The sequence below is a fragment of the Schistocerca piceifrons genome, chromosome X (assembly GCF_021461385.2).
Source record: "Schistocerca piceifrons isolate TAMUIC-IGC-003096 chromosome X, iqSchPice1.1, whole genome shotgun sequence".
NCBI lineage: Eukaryota > Metazoa > Arthropoda > Insecta > Orthoptera > Acrididae > Schistocerca > Schistocerca piceifrons.
This window is the reverse complement of record NC_060149.1, coordinates 279,875,642-279,890,616: the sequence shown is the minus strand read 5'-3', so window position 1 is coordinate 279,890,616 and position 14,975 is coordinate 279,875,642. Positions and strand designations below refer to the sequence as shown.

Genomic DNA, 14,975 nt, shown 5'->3' with positions numbered 1-14,975 from the left:
CACCAAGCTATTAGATATTGCCTGGCGTTTGGCGCCCTCTGTGTGTATAGCTGCGTACCGTGACAGATGGTGGTCACATTATGGTACAAACCTCCCCGTCAGCGCCGTGGTGCAGGAATAATGTGGGCAAAGGAACACCTGGCATGGAATCTGTATCAGAGGCACAGGGCTCTCTTCACAGACGAATGCACGGATTTTATATCGCCCGATGATCGTCGCAAAGGAGTATGGAAGGGGCCTGGACAAATGTACGTCTCAGGTATAAGGTCTCACGAGTTCAGCATGTTTTCTCATCGCCATCGAGGGTAATTTTAGGGTTGTTCAGTATCGGAAAGAGATCCTCCAGCTCAATATCCAGTCTTTCGGGCAACATTTCAGCAATGGATTCGTCTTTCAAGGAGATAGTGCATGAGAGTACCGCGTCTACCTCCTGAGAACCTTCCTCCGATAGGCAGCAAGCAACCGAATGGAAACATCTGTGGTGTCTGTTGACATGAGCATGACCAAACATGCTTGGGACCAGTTGAAAACCGAAGGAGAAGGAACCCTATTGACACAATGGATGACCCTAGAATGGCCGGTGTTGAAGCGTGGTACTAGCTTGAGCAGCAAGAATTCAACTACCTTTTCGACGGCAGAGCTAAGAACGTTCCAAGCATGTGACAAAACTCGCCGTGGGACAACAGGGTACAGATTTTGTTTTTATGTGCGAACGAATATGTCCGAAAGAAGACACCACTCTTATAAACATATGCGCCTCGACAGGATCACTCAGTACAGATGCATTCTTCGTCCGACCTCTCGCTGGAATAAGCGTGAGGCTTAGAGCAATATGCATAACGGGCTACTCACGCTAGGTACGTAGTGCGCGCCGCGCGGGTGGTAGCCACGTGGTCTACGGCGCCTTGTCACGGTCCGCGGGGATCCCCCCGTCGGAGGTTCGAGTCCTCTCTCGGGCATGGGTGTGTGTATGTTGTCCTTAGTGTAAGTTAGATTAAGTAGTGTGTAAGCCTAGGGACCGATGACGTTAGCAGTTTGGTCCCAAAGTCCTTACCACAAATTTCCAATTTTATGTAGTGCGCGACAAATTGGAACTTTGGGCCGGACGGGAAACGTGCTCTGATAGCCGAAGCTGTTAAGGCCACCATTTGCGTAAAGCGGGAAATGCAGGTTCGAGTCCAGGTCAGTACAAATTTTCACTGTCGCCAATGAATTTATTTAAGTGCCCGATTGCGGCTAATGTAGGAATTTCAATTTCGCCACGATACTGAATGTTACCCAGCAGAACAAATTTAATTCTACAGAAACGCAAAAATATGCACTTTCGAACAGACTGCTTTTATTTTGGTTACTGCTCTTTTTATTTCACAGCAGTTTCTTTCTAATTCCTATTCTTTCATTCCCTTCTCCCCTTGCATCCAAGACCACAGACGTTCGCTTATATGCACGTGGTGCCACTATTTTTGAGGCTGCTCTTTGCTGCTTGTAAACCAAGCATTGCGGTTTTTTGGTTTAAGTTGAATATCTACTTGGTCATCCTGTGTGTGTCCATTCGTTTGAGGTGACATGATTCCGCCCGGGTTTTGTAGATAGTTTCTGCGAGTTTTTCTACTTGACTGAAAACTGATTTGTTGGCTCTTTTTATGAGTGCTGTTCTCGTAAAGGTATTCCATTTTCCGTCTTATGATTTTGCGCTCTCTCTTTTCCATTGCTTTGGCGAGACCTTTAGAGTCACTCAGGAACAAGGTTTCGGCTGTATAAGAAGCTGATTATTATTATCTTTTCTTTCTCAGACCTTAGATCTGGTTAAAAATGGAAAGTGACGCGGACCTTCATCAAGCGTGACTTCCTTTTAACTGTACGGTATATGTTACATTGCATTTAGGAACTTTCGGGTCATTGAACATGTATCAATAATTACGGGTTTCTGTAGTTGTATATATAAGTTTGGATGCAGCTGTATTGCATTGATGTACTGGTGGATATTGTGTGGTATGACTCCTGTAGTTGATAGTACAATTGGTATAATGTCAACTTTATCCTGATGCCACATGTCCTTGACTTCCTCAGCCAGTTGGATGTATTTTTCAATTTTTTCTCCTGTTTTCTTTTGTATATTTGTTGTATTGGGTATGGATATTTCGATTAGTTGTGTTAATTTCTTCTTTTTATTGGTGAGTATGATGTCAGGTTTGTTATGTGGTGTTGTTGTATCTGTTATAATGGTTCTGTTCCAGTATAATTTGTATTCATCATTCTCCAGTACATTTTGTGGTGCATACTTGTATGTGGGAACATGTTGTTTTATAAGTTTATGTTGTAAGGCAAGCTGTTGATGTATTATTTTTGCTACAGTGTCATGTCTTCTGGGGTATTCTGTATTTGCTAGTATTGTACATCCACTTGTGATGTGATCTACTGTTTCTATTTGTTGTTTGCAAAGTCTGCATTTATCTGTTGTGGTATTGGGATCTTTAATAATATGCTTGCTGTAATATCTGGTGTTTATTGTTTGATCCTGTATCGCAATCATGAATCCTTCCGTCTCACTGTATATATTGCCTTTTCTTAGCCATGTGTTGGATGCGTCTTGATTGATGTGTGGCTGTGTTAGACGATACGGGTGCTTGCCATGTAGTGTTTTCTTTTTCCAATTTACTTTCTTCGTATCTGCTGATGTTATGTGATCTAAAGGGTAGTAGAAGTGGTTATGAAATTGCGTGGTGTAGCCGATGTATTTATATGAGTGATTGCTTTGTGTATTTTGCTAGTTTCTGCTCGTTCTAGAAAGAATTTTCTTAAATTGTCTACCTGTCCATAATGTAGGTTTTTTATGTCGATAAATCCCCTTCTTCCTTCCTTTCTGCTTAATGTGAATCTTTCAGCTGCTGAATGTATATGATGTATTCTATATTTGTGGCATTGTGATCGTGTAAGTGTATTGAGTGCTTCTAGGTCTGTGTTACTCCATTTCACTACTCCAAATGAGTAGGTCAATATTGGTACTAGGTCCAACTAAGAATGCTTGTAATCTGCCATCTGAAGATGGATTTGTAAAGAAAAATCCGAAACCGGTCATGATCTGAAGATAATAAACCTTTTTAAACCATACATGTGGCTGGTAGCTGTTTTTTATATAAATTATAAACCATAAGTATTTATAGCTTTTGTCTTGTTTCTTGCTGTCAGTTCTGTTTTCAGTATTTTTGTTAGTCTTTGTCTGTATTTTTCTTTTAGTTCTTCTTTAATATTTGTATTATCTATTCCTATTTTTTGTCTGTATCCTAGATATTTATAGGCATCTGTTTTTTTCCATCGCTTCTATGCAGTCACTGTGGTTATCCAATATGTAATCTTCTTGTTTAGTGTGTTTTCCCTTGACTATGCTATTTTTCTTACATTTGTCTGTTCCAAAAACCATATTTATATCATTGCTGAATACTTCTGTTATCTTTAGTAATTGGTTGAGTTGTTGATTTGTTGCTGCCAGTAGTTTTAGATCATCCATGTATAGCAAATGTGTGATTTTGTGTGGGTATGTTCCAGTAATATTGTATCCATAATTTGTATTATTTAGCATGTTGGATAGTGGGTTCAGAGCAAGGCAGAACCAGAAAGGACTTAATGAGTCTCCTTGGTATATTCCACGTTTAATCTGTATTTGCTGTGATGTGATATTATTTGAATTTGTTTGGATATTAAGTGTGGTTTTCCAATTTTTCATTACTATGTTTAGGAACTGTAACAATTTAGGATCTACTTTGTATATTTCCAATATTTGTAGTAACCATGAGTGGGGTACACTATCAAAAGCTTTTTGGTAATCAATGTATGCGTAGTGTAGCGACCTTTGTTTAGTTTTAGCTTAATATGTCACCTCTGCATCTATTATCAGTTGCTCTTTACATCCTCGTGCTCCTTTGCAACAGCTTTTTGTTCTTCATTTATAATTTTGTTCTGTGTTGTATGTGTCATTAATTTCTGTGTAATTACTGAAGTTAATATTTTGTACATTGCTGGTAGGCTCGTTATGGGGCGATATTTAGCTGGGCTTGCTGTGTCTGCTTGATCTTTAGGTTTCAGATAAGTTATTCCTTGTGTAAGTGTATCAGGGAATGTGTATGGGTCTGCAATGTAACTGTTAAATAATTTAGTTAGATGTGAATGTGTTGAGGTGAGCTTCTTCAGCCAGAAATTTGCTATTTTATCTTTTCCAGGGGCTTTTCAATTGTGAGTAGAATTAATTGCTTGGATGACTTCCACGTTGCAAAATTATCACTCCAGGCATTTGTGGTATCATCTTTTATGTGTCTGTTTCTGCTTGTATCCACCGTGCATGCCTGTTATGTTGTACCGGGTTTGACCGTATGTTGCTCCAGAAGTGTTCCATGTCTGTTATGTTTGGTGGATTGACTATTTTAATGTGTGTGTTATCTATTGTCTGGTAAAATTTATTTTGGTTTGTGTTGAATGTTTGGTTTTGTTTCCTTCTATTTTCACTTTTTTTGTATCTTCTAAGTCGTTTGGCCAATGCTTGTAATTTCTGCTTCTTTTCATCTAATTGCTCTATCGCTTCCTGTTGAGAGATTTTACCTAACCTTTTTCGTTCTTTCTCTGACATTTCATTTCTTATAAATTGTGTTAGCTGTCCGATTATTATTATTATTATTATAATAATTATTATTATTATCATCAGCAGCATAATTATTATTCAAAACTTGCAAATGTGGAATGCGAATGTTCAGTGCATCCATCTTTAATGGTAGGTAACACGTTTATGCACGTATTTCGTTTTATCTTCGCTCATGTATAATTCACACTCGTGAAATAGAAAGCTGCAAACTAAGTAAACTGTATTTGTTAAAGCGTTACAGGTAATGTCTACCTTATTAGTGCTAGTGCATTGCTTGCAGTACAGCAAGTGCTGTGAGAAAGCGAACAGCAGACGTCACACGCAAAACAGTTCAGTGTTTCTCGTTTCGCAATGCCGATTCCTTATTATTCACTTTAAAACGTATTCAGTGCATGCTACTTACGATACGCTGAGATTTTCTTAAGACAGTGTCATTAATACAACCGACTGGGAACTCTACTGCACCCCTGGGTGCCTAGAAATGATGTGTATCATTAACATATTTGAATATCCTTTTTTAGCATCGTCCTCGCAAAAAGCATGTAGCTTTCCAGGGTATTTACTGAACACATTGCATCGCGATTCGTACCAGTTAAAAGCGTAAGCGGTGCCAATGATTCAACAGAACCGTAAGCCTGTTACGAAAATTCACAACTTGCCATCTATTGAGGACAGTTATTATCCCCGACAGTTTAAGCAAAAGCAATGAAACGGCGACAAATGAGGTAAAGATACACTATGTGATCAAAAACGTCCGAACACCTGGCTGAAAATGACTTACAAGTTCGTGGCGCTCTCCATCGGTAATGCTGGAATTCAGTATGGTGATGGCCCACCCTTAGCCTTGATGACAGCTTCCACTCTCGCAGACATATGTTCAGTCAGGTGCTGTAGGGTTTCTTGGGGAATGGCAGACCATTCTTCAGGGAGTGTTGCAATGAGGAGAGGTATTGATGTGGGTCGGTGAGGCCTGGCACGAAGTCGGCGTTCCAAAACATCCTAAAGGTATTCTATAGGATTCAGGTCAGGACTCTGTGCAGGCAAGTTCATTATAGGGATTTATTGTCGTGTAACCGCTCCGCCACAGGCCGTGTATTATGAACAGGTGCTCGATAGTGTTGAAAGATGCAATCAGCATCCCCGAATTGTTCTTCAACAGTGGGAAGCAAGAAGGTGCTTAAAACATCAGAGTAGGCCTGTGCTGTGACAGTGCCACGCTAAACAACAAGGGGGGCAAGCCTTTCCCACGAAAAACACGGCCACACCTTAACACCACCGCCTCCGAATTTTACTGCTGGCACTACACACGCTGGCAGATGACGTTCACCGGGCATTCGCCATACGCACACCCTGCCATCGGATCGCCGCATTGTGTACCGTGATTCGTCACTCCACACAACGTTTCTCCACTTCTCAATCGTCTAATGTTTACGCTCCTTACACCAAGCGAGGCGTCATTTGGTATTTACCGACGTGATGTGTGGCTTATGAGCAGCCGCTCGACTATGAAATCTAAGTTTTCTCACCTTCCGCCTAACTGTGTTCGTACTTCCAGTGGATCCTGATGCAGTTTAGAATTCCTGTGAGATGGTCTGGATAGATGTCTGCCTGTTACACATTATGACCCTCTTCAACTGTTGGCGGTCTCTGTCAATCAACAGACGAGGTCGGCCTGTACGCTTTTGTGCTGTATGTGTCCCTTCACGTTTCCATTTCACTATCACATCGGAAACAGTGGACCTAGGGATGTTTCGGAGTGGGGAAATCTCGCGTGCAGGTGTATGACACAAGTGATACCCAATCACCTGACCAATTTCGAAGTCCGTGAGTTCCGGGGAGCGCCCCATTCTGCTCTCCCACGATGTTTAATGACCACTGAGGTCGCTGATATGGATGTAATGTGTGTGAAATCTTATGGGACTTAACTGCTAAGGTGATCAGTCCCTAAGCTTACACACTACTTAACCTAAATTATCCTAAGGACAAACACACACACCCATGCTCGAGGGAGGACTCGAACCTCCACCGGGATCAGCCGATATGGATGCACCAGGCAGTATATGGCAGCACAAATCACCTAATATGAAAAACGTATGTTTTTTGGGGGCGTCCGGATGCTTTTGATCACGTAGTGTATATTAGGATTTGTCGTCGGCCCCCTTCGTGTTGTATGTGAGAGACAGGCGCCTCGCCACCCGTCGTCTGGCTGCATTATTCGAGACGCGGCAGCGGCGCGCCCGCTGCGGCGACCAGAGGTCAAACGCATTGAGGCCCTCTGCGCTCACAGCCTCTTAAGGCGCCGACGCTCTTCCTGCTCGCTGTTCCTGTCAGCTGTGCCTCGAGCCCTTCCCTCTCATCCGCCGGCACATCTCTGTACCCCCCCTAAACGTCATCCTACACTGCTCTGCTAAACTGAAGGACGAGATAAATGAAGTAACATAAAATATTAACTACTCGGAGGAAATGAACCCGAAGTGTGGGAGAGGTCTCCCAATCGTGCACAGAAAGCTGAAAGTCACGTGGCGTGAGGTGAGCTGGACTATAGAGCAAAACGGGGCTGGCCCTGCAAAACGTGGCAGTTGAAGGAACGGGATAAGGCAATACGTGTCAATCAGCTAGCAGTTACGGTGCACTGTAGTGGTGTTCTTCGTTAAAAAATGGCGAGGAGACAACATTTGGTTGTATTCGCAGTAAGAATCATCCGGAAACTGAAAGAAGCACGAAGTGTGACGAGTGTTGCTCAGGAGTATTGTATTGCTCACGCGCACGGGGAGCGTTGTCAATCACAGGAGAGGAGGTGGTCAACCACTGTCAACTACAGCAACAAATGACCGCTACATTGTGCAACAGGAAAAAAGGGACTAACATCAAACAGCGGGTGTAATTTCAACAAAATTTAACAGGAATGAAATGCACCCAGTCTCGCGCTTTACAATGGCACGTGGATTGCTTAGGGGCGGTCCCGTTGCCCGATGATCTGTACGCTGTCTTCCGATGACACCCGCTGGTTGGCAGTACCGTTTGCGATGGTGCGAACAGCACAGAGGCAGGACCAAAGAGGAATGTGGTCGCGTAATCTTCTAGAATGAGGAGTCTCAGTAGTGATTCTCGACCTGCCGTCATATGAGGAGACGTGGGGACGCGTAATGCAACCAGGAACATTGTCGAATAAGATCGTTTTGGTCGTCCAAGTACGAGGGTTGTCTAGAAAGTAAGTTCAGATCGGTCGCGAAATGGACAGCACTGGGAAAATCCGGTAAAGCTTTGCACAGATGTGTTGGGCAGTGCCTCTAGTATGCCCGTCCGTGTCGCGTCGCTCTTTTCAGTTTTGGGTGAACAGTGAGCACGTACGCATGCGTAGGGAATAGCCTCCCGCAAAGTATGAGGGCCTGGTTAGAGATTTCGCCTGTCATGCAGCCCACATAACACAACTGTCGAGCAGTTCCTTCTTCATGCTAATTCTCGACCGCACACTGCAGGGGCAATGAAGACGATTCTGCAGCGTTTCCGATGAGAAGTGTTTGATTACCCACAATACGCTCCGTAATTGGCTTCCCCTGAGTCTCATCTCTGCTCACAAGAACCGCTGGTTATGAAGACAAAATTTTTCCACAGACAACGAGCTGCAGAGCAGTGCAGATAACTGGCCGAAAGAATGGGGGGCTGCTTTCTATGACGAGGATACTGGAAAGTTGATACAACACTACGACAAAACTCGAAGATGGAGCGGCGACTATGTAAAGAAGTAGGTGGAAGGTGTACCTAACCGTTGCAAATAAAACGTTTCTGGTTTTCACTGTGGTTTCCATTTCGCGACTGATCGGAACTTACTTTGTGGACAACCCTCGTATTATGGTGTGGGAAAGTATAATACTTGCATGAGCGTACTGACCTCCAAATCTTTAACACGGTACACACACTACTGAACCTTACTGTGACACTGTACTCCTCTCCTGCGTCGTTTGAGGGGTGCGTTCGGCCCCAATTTCATTTTTATGGATGACAAAGCGCAATCGCAGCGAACACCTTAGGTGGAGGAGGCCAATGGAACGAGAGGATATACGGCGAATGGACTGGCCAGCCCGTTCCCCCGACTTACATCCAATCGACCGCGTGTGGGACGCGTTGGTGAGACGTAATGCACCACGTTCACGTGCATCAAAGACCATCCAGCTGTTGTTAATCGCTCTGGTGGAGGAATGGAATGCGCTATAGCAACAGCATAGGAGCTCGTTGCGCAGCATTCAATGCCGTCCGTGGTGATCACACTCCCTACTAAGATCCATGTCCCGCGTTTTTCAATGTCCAGGGGACTATCATACATTATTGGTCATTAAAACTGCTACACCAAGAAGAAATGCAGATGATAAACTGGTATTCATTGGACAAATATATTATACTAGAACTGACATGTGATTATATTTTTACGCAATTTGGGTGCACAGATCCTGAGAAATCAGTACCCAAAACAACCACCTCTGGCCGTAATAACGGCCTTGATACGCCTGGGAATTGAGCCAAACAGAGCTTGGGTGGCGTATACAGGTACAGCTGCCCATGCAGCTTCAACACGATACCACAGTTCATCAAGAGTAGAGACTGGCGTATTGTGACGAGCCAGTTGCTCGGCCACCATTGACCACACGTTTTCAATTGGTGAGAGATCTGGAGACTGTGCTGCCCAGGGCAGCAGTCGAACATTTTCTGTATCCAGAAAGGCCCGTACAGGACCTGCAACATGCGGTCGTGCGTTATCCTGCTGAAATGTAGGGTTTCGCAGGGATCGAATGAAGGGTAGAGCCACAGGTCGTACCACATCTGAAATGTAACGTCCACTGTTCAAAGTGCCGTCAATGCGAACAAGAGGTGACCGAGACGTGTAACCAACGTTACCCCATACCATCACGCCGGGTGATACGCCAGTATGGCGATGACGAATACACGCTTCCAATGTGCGTTCACCGCGATGCGACCATCATGATGCTGCAAACAGAACCTGGATTCATCCGAAAAAATGACGTTTTGCCATTCGTGCACCCAGGTTCGTCGTTGAGTACACCATCGCAGGCGCTCTTGTCGGTGACGCAGCGTCAAGGGTAACCGCAGCCATGGTCTCCGAGCTGATAGTACATGCTGCTGCAGACATCGTCGAACTGTTCCTGCAGATGGTTGTTGTCTTGCAAACGTCCCAATCTGTTGACTCAGGGATAGAGACGTGGCTGCACGATCCGTTACAGCCATGCGGACAAGATGCCTCTCATCTCGACTGCTAGTGATACGAGGCCTCTGGGATCCAGCACGGCGTTCCGTATTGCCCTCCTGAACCCACCGATTCCATATTCTACTAACAGTCATTGGATCTCGACCAACGCGAGCAGCAATGTCGCGATACGATAAACCGCAATCGCGATAGGCTACAGTCCGACGTTTATCAAAGTCGGAAACGTGGTGGTACGCATTTCTCCTCCTTCCACGAGGCATCCCAATAACGTTTCACCAGGCAACGCCGGTCAATTGCTGTTTGTGTATGAGAAGTCGGTTGGAAACTTTCCTCATGTCAGCACGTTGTAGGTGTCGCCACCGGCGCCAACCTTGTGTGAATGCTCTGAAAAGCTAATCATTTGCATATCACAGCATCTTCTTCCTGTCTGTTAAATTTCGCGTCTGTAGCAAGTCATCTTCGTGGTGTAGCAATTTTAATGGCCAGTAGTGTAAATCGCGGTGACTTCAGTGCAATTACGGTCTTTGAATAAAAGTGTGATTCCTGTTCATCTCATTGTGTATTTATTTCGATTACGTTCTGTAGTATCCTGCATCACTTCTTTCTATGTACGGTCCAAGTTTCATCGAGCTATGTTACTGGGCAGTTATACATCACGGGAAGGTTACTGTCGTCCTTAAATTTTGCACACCATTGTACTTTCGGTTATGAAGGATGAGTATAGGTACAAAACATTCGGCTGTTGTTAAGCACAGTGTATCCATGGCCTCTTATGCTATCTGATGAACATTTACACGACATTAAATTACACTGCAAACAAGACAGCAGAAGAGGCGCTGTTTATTAGCGGAACTAAATTTAATTCCGTTAATATTACGCGCTACCTCCCTTGTACACACACCCACACACAGTTCTGATGTAGGAAAAACACCTGTCCCGAACGAGTAATTACCGAGTTAACTCGCCCGTAGCTCATCGTATAACTGCGGTCCGATACACAATGGGTGCATAAAACAAATAGCTTGTTTCTAGAGGAATTCTCTACCAATTTCTGGGGACGTCAGCGACCGAATGGAAGGAAGTCTGTGTAGTGTTCTCTGGTCTAAGGCCTAATATAGACGCTCTACAGTGTCCAATAAGGATGATTATGCGGCCGATGCGACATGTAAGGAGTTTATTAACTTGTTCGTAAAAGCATACGTGAGCAGAGTGACACAGTCAATTTGACGGCATCCGTAATGAAAAAGTCAACGCTGTTATCAACCCGAAGGCTGCTTTGAACGCCTACTGGAGGTGCCTTCGGACCGACTGCTCCAGTCAGCTATGACACTCCGTCTTCAGGCCACAAGTGGCCCATCGGGACCATCCGACCGCCGTGTCACCCTCAGATGAGGATGCGGATAGGAGGGGCGTGTGGTCAGCACACCGTTCTGCCGGTCGTTATGATGGTTTTCTTGGACCGGAGCCGCTACTAATCGGTCGAGTAGCTCCTCAATTGGCATCACGAGGCTGAGTGCACCCCGAAAAATGGCAACAGCGCATGGCGGCCTGGATGGTCACCCATCCAAGTGCCGACCACGCCCTTCAGCTCTTAACTTCGGTGATCTCACGGGAACCGGTGTATCCACTGCGGCAAGGCCGTTGCCATTGTCAGTTATGGAGCAACATAGAATTCAACGTTGAACCCAAACCACGATGCAAGTCGTCATTTTTCACATTAACAAATACTGCGAGAGGTGAAACAACTCACAAGTAGCAAATAGATATCCTAGAACTGATTTCGGATGGAACCTGAGTCCTTTTCATCCGTCTTCTGGCACTTTACATGTTTTCAGCTAACTTTTTATGGATTCCAGTCTTTGTACAAGGTTCTCATTTTTTCATGTAATTTCATTTTATGAGCAACTTTAATATCAAAATTAAGTTTCATAAATAACGAGCGAAACTGCGAGAAGTATTTGACAGAACACTGAACGACCAAAGTCGAAACAAGGCACCTCGAGTACGCGACATTCCTTCAGAATTATTGAGATCCTTGGGATACGCAGCCCTGACTGAACTATCCCACTACTGTTCAAGATACATGAGGCAGGTGAAATACACTCGGACTTCAAGAATTATGTAATGCTGTAATTTCATTTCCCAGGAAGGCAGCTGCTGAAAGGTGTAAATATTACCGAACCATCAGTTTAATAAATCATGGCTGCAAAATATTGACACGAATTATTTACCGAATAATGAAAAAACTGGCAGAAGCCGACAACGGGGGAATTTCAGTTTAGATTCCGGAGAAATGGAACACGCAAGGCAATACTGACCCTACGACTTCTCTTACAAGGTTGGTTGAAGATAGGCCAACTTTCGTTTAGAGCATTTGTAGATTTAGAGATAGTTTTTGATAATGTTGATTGGAATAAACCCTTTGAAATAAATACAGGGAGCGAAGGGTTATTTACAACTTGTAAGAAATCAGATGGCAGTTATGAAGAGTCAAGGGCCAAGAAAGAGAAGCCGTGGTTGAGAAAGCAGTGAGGTAGGGTTACAGTCTATGCCCTACGTTATTCAAACTGTACACTGAGGAAGTAGCAAAAGGAACCGAAGAAAAATTTCAAGAAGGAACTGAAGTTCAGGGAGAAGACACTGTAATTCTGTCAGACAAGACAAAAGACTTCGAAGAGCAGTTCTAGTCTAGGGGACTGATGACCCCCAGATGTTAAGTCCCATAGTGCTTAGAGCCATTTGAACCATTTTTGAACTTGTCTCATTAGCTCTATGTTGGCTTTAGTGTGTGTGTGTGTGTGTGTGTGTGTGTGTGTGTGTGTGTGTGTGTGTTCTTTAATTTTTTGTTTTTTTTTGTTTTGATTTTAGGGCGCAAAACTGCTATGGTCATTAGCGCCCGGTCCGTGACTTAGGAAATAGTAAAAAACCGAAAATGGAAACCAGCAGCAATGGGAACGAAACTAAAAAAATTGGAGAAACTAAAAGCAGAAGGACGGCATAAACATCCACTACAGAAAGGGGTTGGTTGTCCCCAAAAGAAGCTTCAAATGACTGACGTCATTTCACTGGCACTAATAAACTCGAGAACGCGATCAGCCGAGCGCGTGTCATCTGCTAAAATTGACCATATATCAGGCGACAGCTGTAGACGGGCGCGTAACGGAGTAAAATAGGGGCACTCAATTAAAAGGTGTCTTACCGTCCACAGCTGAGAGCAGTGGGGACAGAGTGGGGGAGGATCGCCGCTTAGAAGATGTCGATGGCTAAAAAGACAGTGCCCTATCCGGAGTCTAGTTAAAATTACCTCCTCCCGACGACGCGTTCGGGAGGAAGAGGTCCAAGCACAAGGAAGAGCTTTCACGTCCCGCAATTTATTATGGGCAAGTGTCGACCAATGTGCGTGCCATAAAAGAACAACACGACGACATAAAACGCTCCGTAGATCGGCGATGGGAATCGTTTGAATTGCTGGCCGAAGAAGAGGGACTGCAGCCTTGGCCGCTATATCGGCCGCCTCATTTCCACAGATACCGACGTGTCCCAGGAGCCAGAGGAGCGCCACCGAGGCGCCCCCCCCCCCCCCCCCCCCCCCCCCGGTGGAGCAAGCGCAGACAGTCCTGAATCCGGTGGACCAGAGGGTGGACAGGGTAAAGAGCTTGGAGACTGAGGAGAGAGCTGAGAGAATCTGAACAGATAACATACTGTATCCGCTGATGGCGGCGGATGTAGTGGACAGCCTGGAGAACAGCGTAAAGCTCCGCAGTATAAACCGAACACTGGTTGGGAAGCCGAAATTGATTTGGGGTGTCGCCAACAATATAGGCACTCCCTACACCAAACGATGTTTTTGAGCCATCAGTGTAAGTAAGTGTGGCTTCCTTCATTTGTGTACATAGAGCAGAAAATGCCCGACGATAAACAAGTGAAGGGGTACCATCCTTGGGAAACTGACAAAGGTCACGGAGCAGGCAGATCCGGGGACGGAGCCAAGGCGGTGCTGTACCCCAAGTTGTCAAGAAGGTTTTAGGAAAGCGGAAGGAAAGAGAATGGAGCAGTTGACGGAAGCGGACTCCCGGTGGTAGTAGGGAGGAGGGGCGGCCTGCATACCCTACATCAAAGGAGGCGTCGAAAAAAATGTCATGGGCTGGATTAGCAGGCATGGAAGACAGATGGCTATCATAACGACTCAGAAGGACTGCTCGCCGATTGGACAGCGGAGGTTCAGCAGTCTCAGCATAAAGGCTTTACACAGGGCTGGTGTAAAAAGCTCCAGACACTAAACATAATCCACGGTGGTGGATAGAGTCGAGACGCCGAAAAATAGACGGCCGAGCAGAGGAGTAGACTATGCTTCCATTGTCGAATTTCGAGCGCACTAAGGCGCGATAGAGGCGGAGAAGGACCACTCGGTCCGCTCCCCAGGAGGTACCATTCAGGACACGGAGGGTGTTGAGGGATCGCAGACAGCGAGCCGAAAGATAGGAAACGTGGGAGGACCAGCACAGTTTTCTGTCAAACGTAAGACCCAAGAATTTAGCGACGTCCGAAAACGGAAGGTTGACAGGTCCTAGATGTAAGGAGGGTGGAAGAAACTCCTTACGTCGCCAAAAATTAACACAAACGGTCTTACTGGGAGAAAAACGGAAGCCGGTTTCGATGCTCAAGCGTGGAGGCGATCGAGGCATCCTTGAAGACGTCGTTCAAGAAGGCTGGTCCGTTGAGAGCTGTAGTAGATCGCAAAATCGTCCACAAAGAGGGAGCCCGAGACATCAGGAAGGAGACAATCCATAATTGGATTTATGGCAATGGCAAACAGTACAACACTCAGCACGGAGCTCTGGGGTACCCCATTTTCTTGGGAGAAAGTACGAGAGAGTAGTGTTCACCCGCACTCTAAATGTGCGCTCTGCCATAAATTCGCGAAGAAAAAGGGGCAGCCGACCTCGAAAGCCCCAAGAGAACAGTGTGCGGAGGATGCCTGTCCTCCAACAGGTATCGTATGCTCTCTCCAGATCAAAAAATATTGCTACTGTTTGGCGTTTCCGGAGAAAATTGTTCATGATATAAGTGGAGAGAGAGCAACAAGATGGTCAACTGCAGAACGATGCTTTCGGAATCCGC

General features: G+C 45.2%; 1 protein-coding gene and 1 pseudogene across 2 annotated transcripts in view; both read right to left on the bottom strand.

Annotated features, from left to right (window-relative positions):
- The window catches only part of LOC124721168 (plexin-A4), a 996,057-nt gene that overhangs the window by 293,709 nt on the left and 687,373 nt on the right, over positions 1–14,975 (bottom strand). The window lies entirely within an intron of this gene.
- On the bottom strand, positions 11,383–11,500 carry LOC124723924 (annotated as a pseudogene).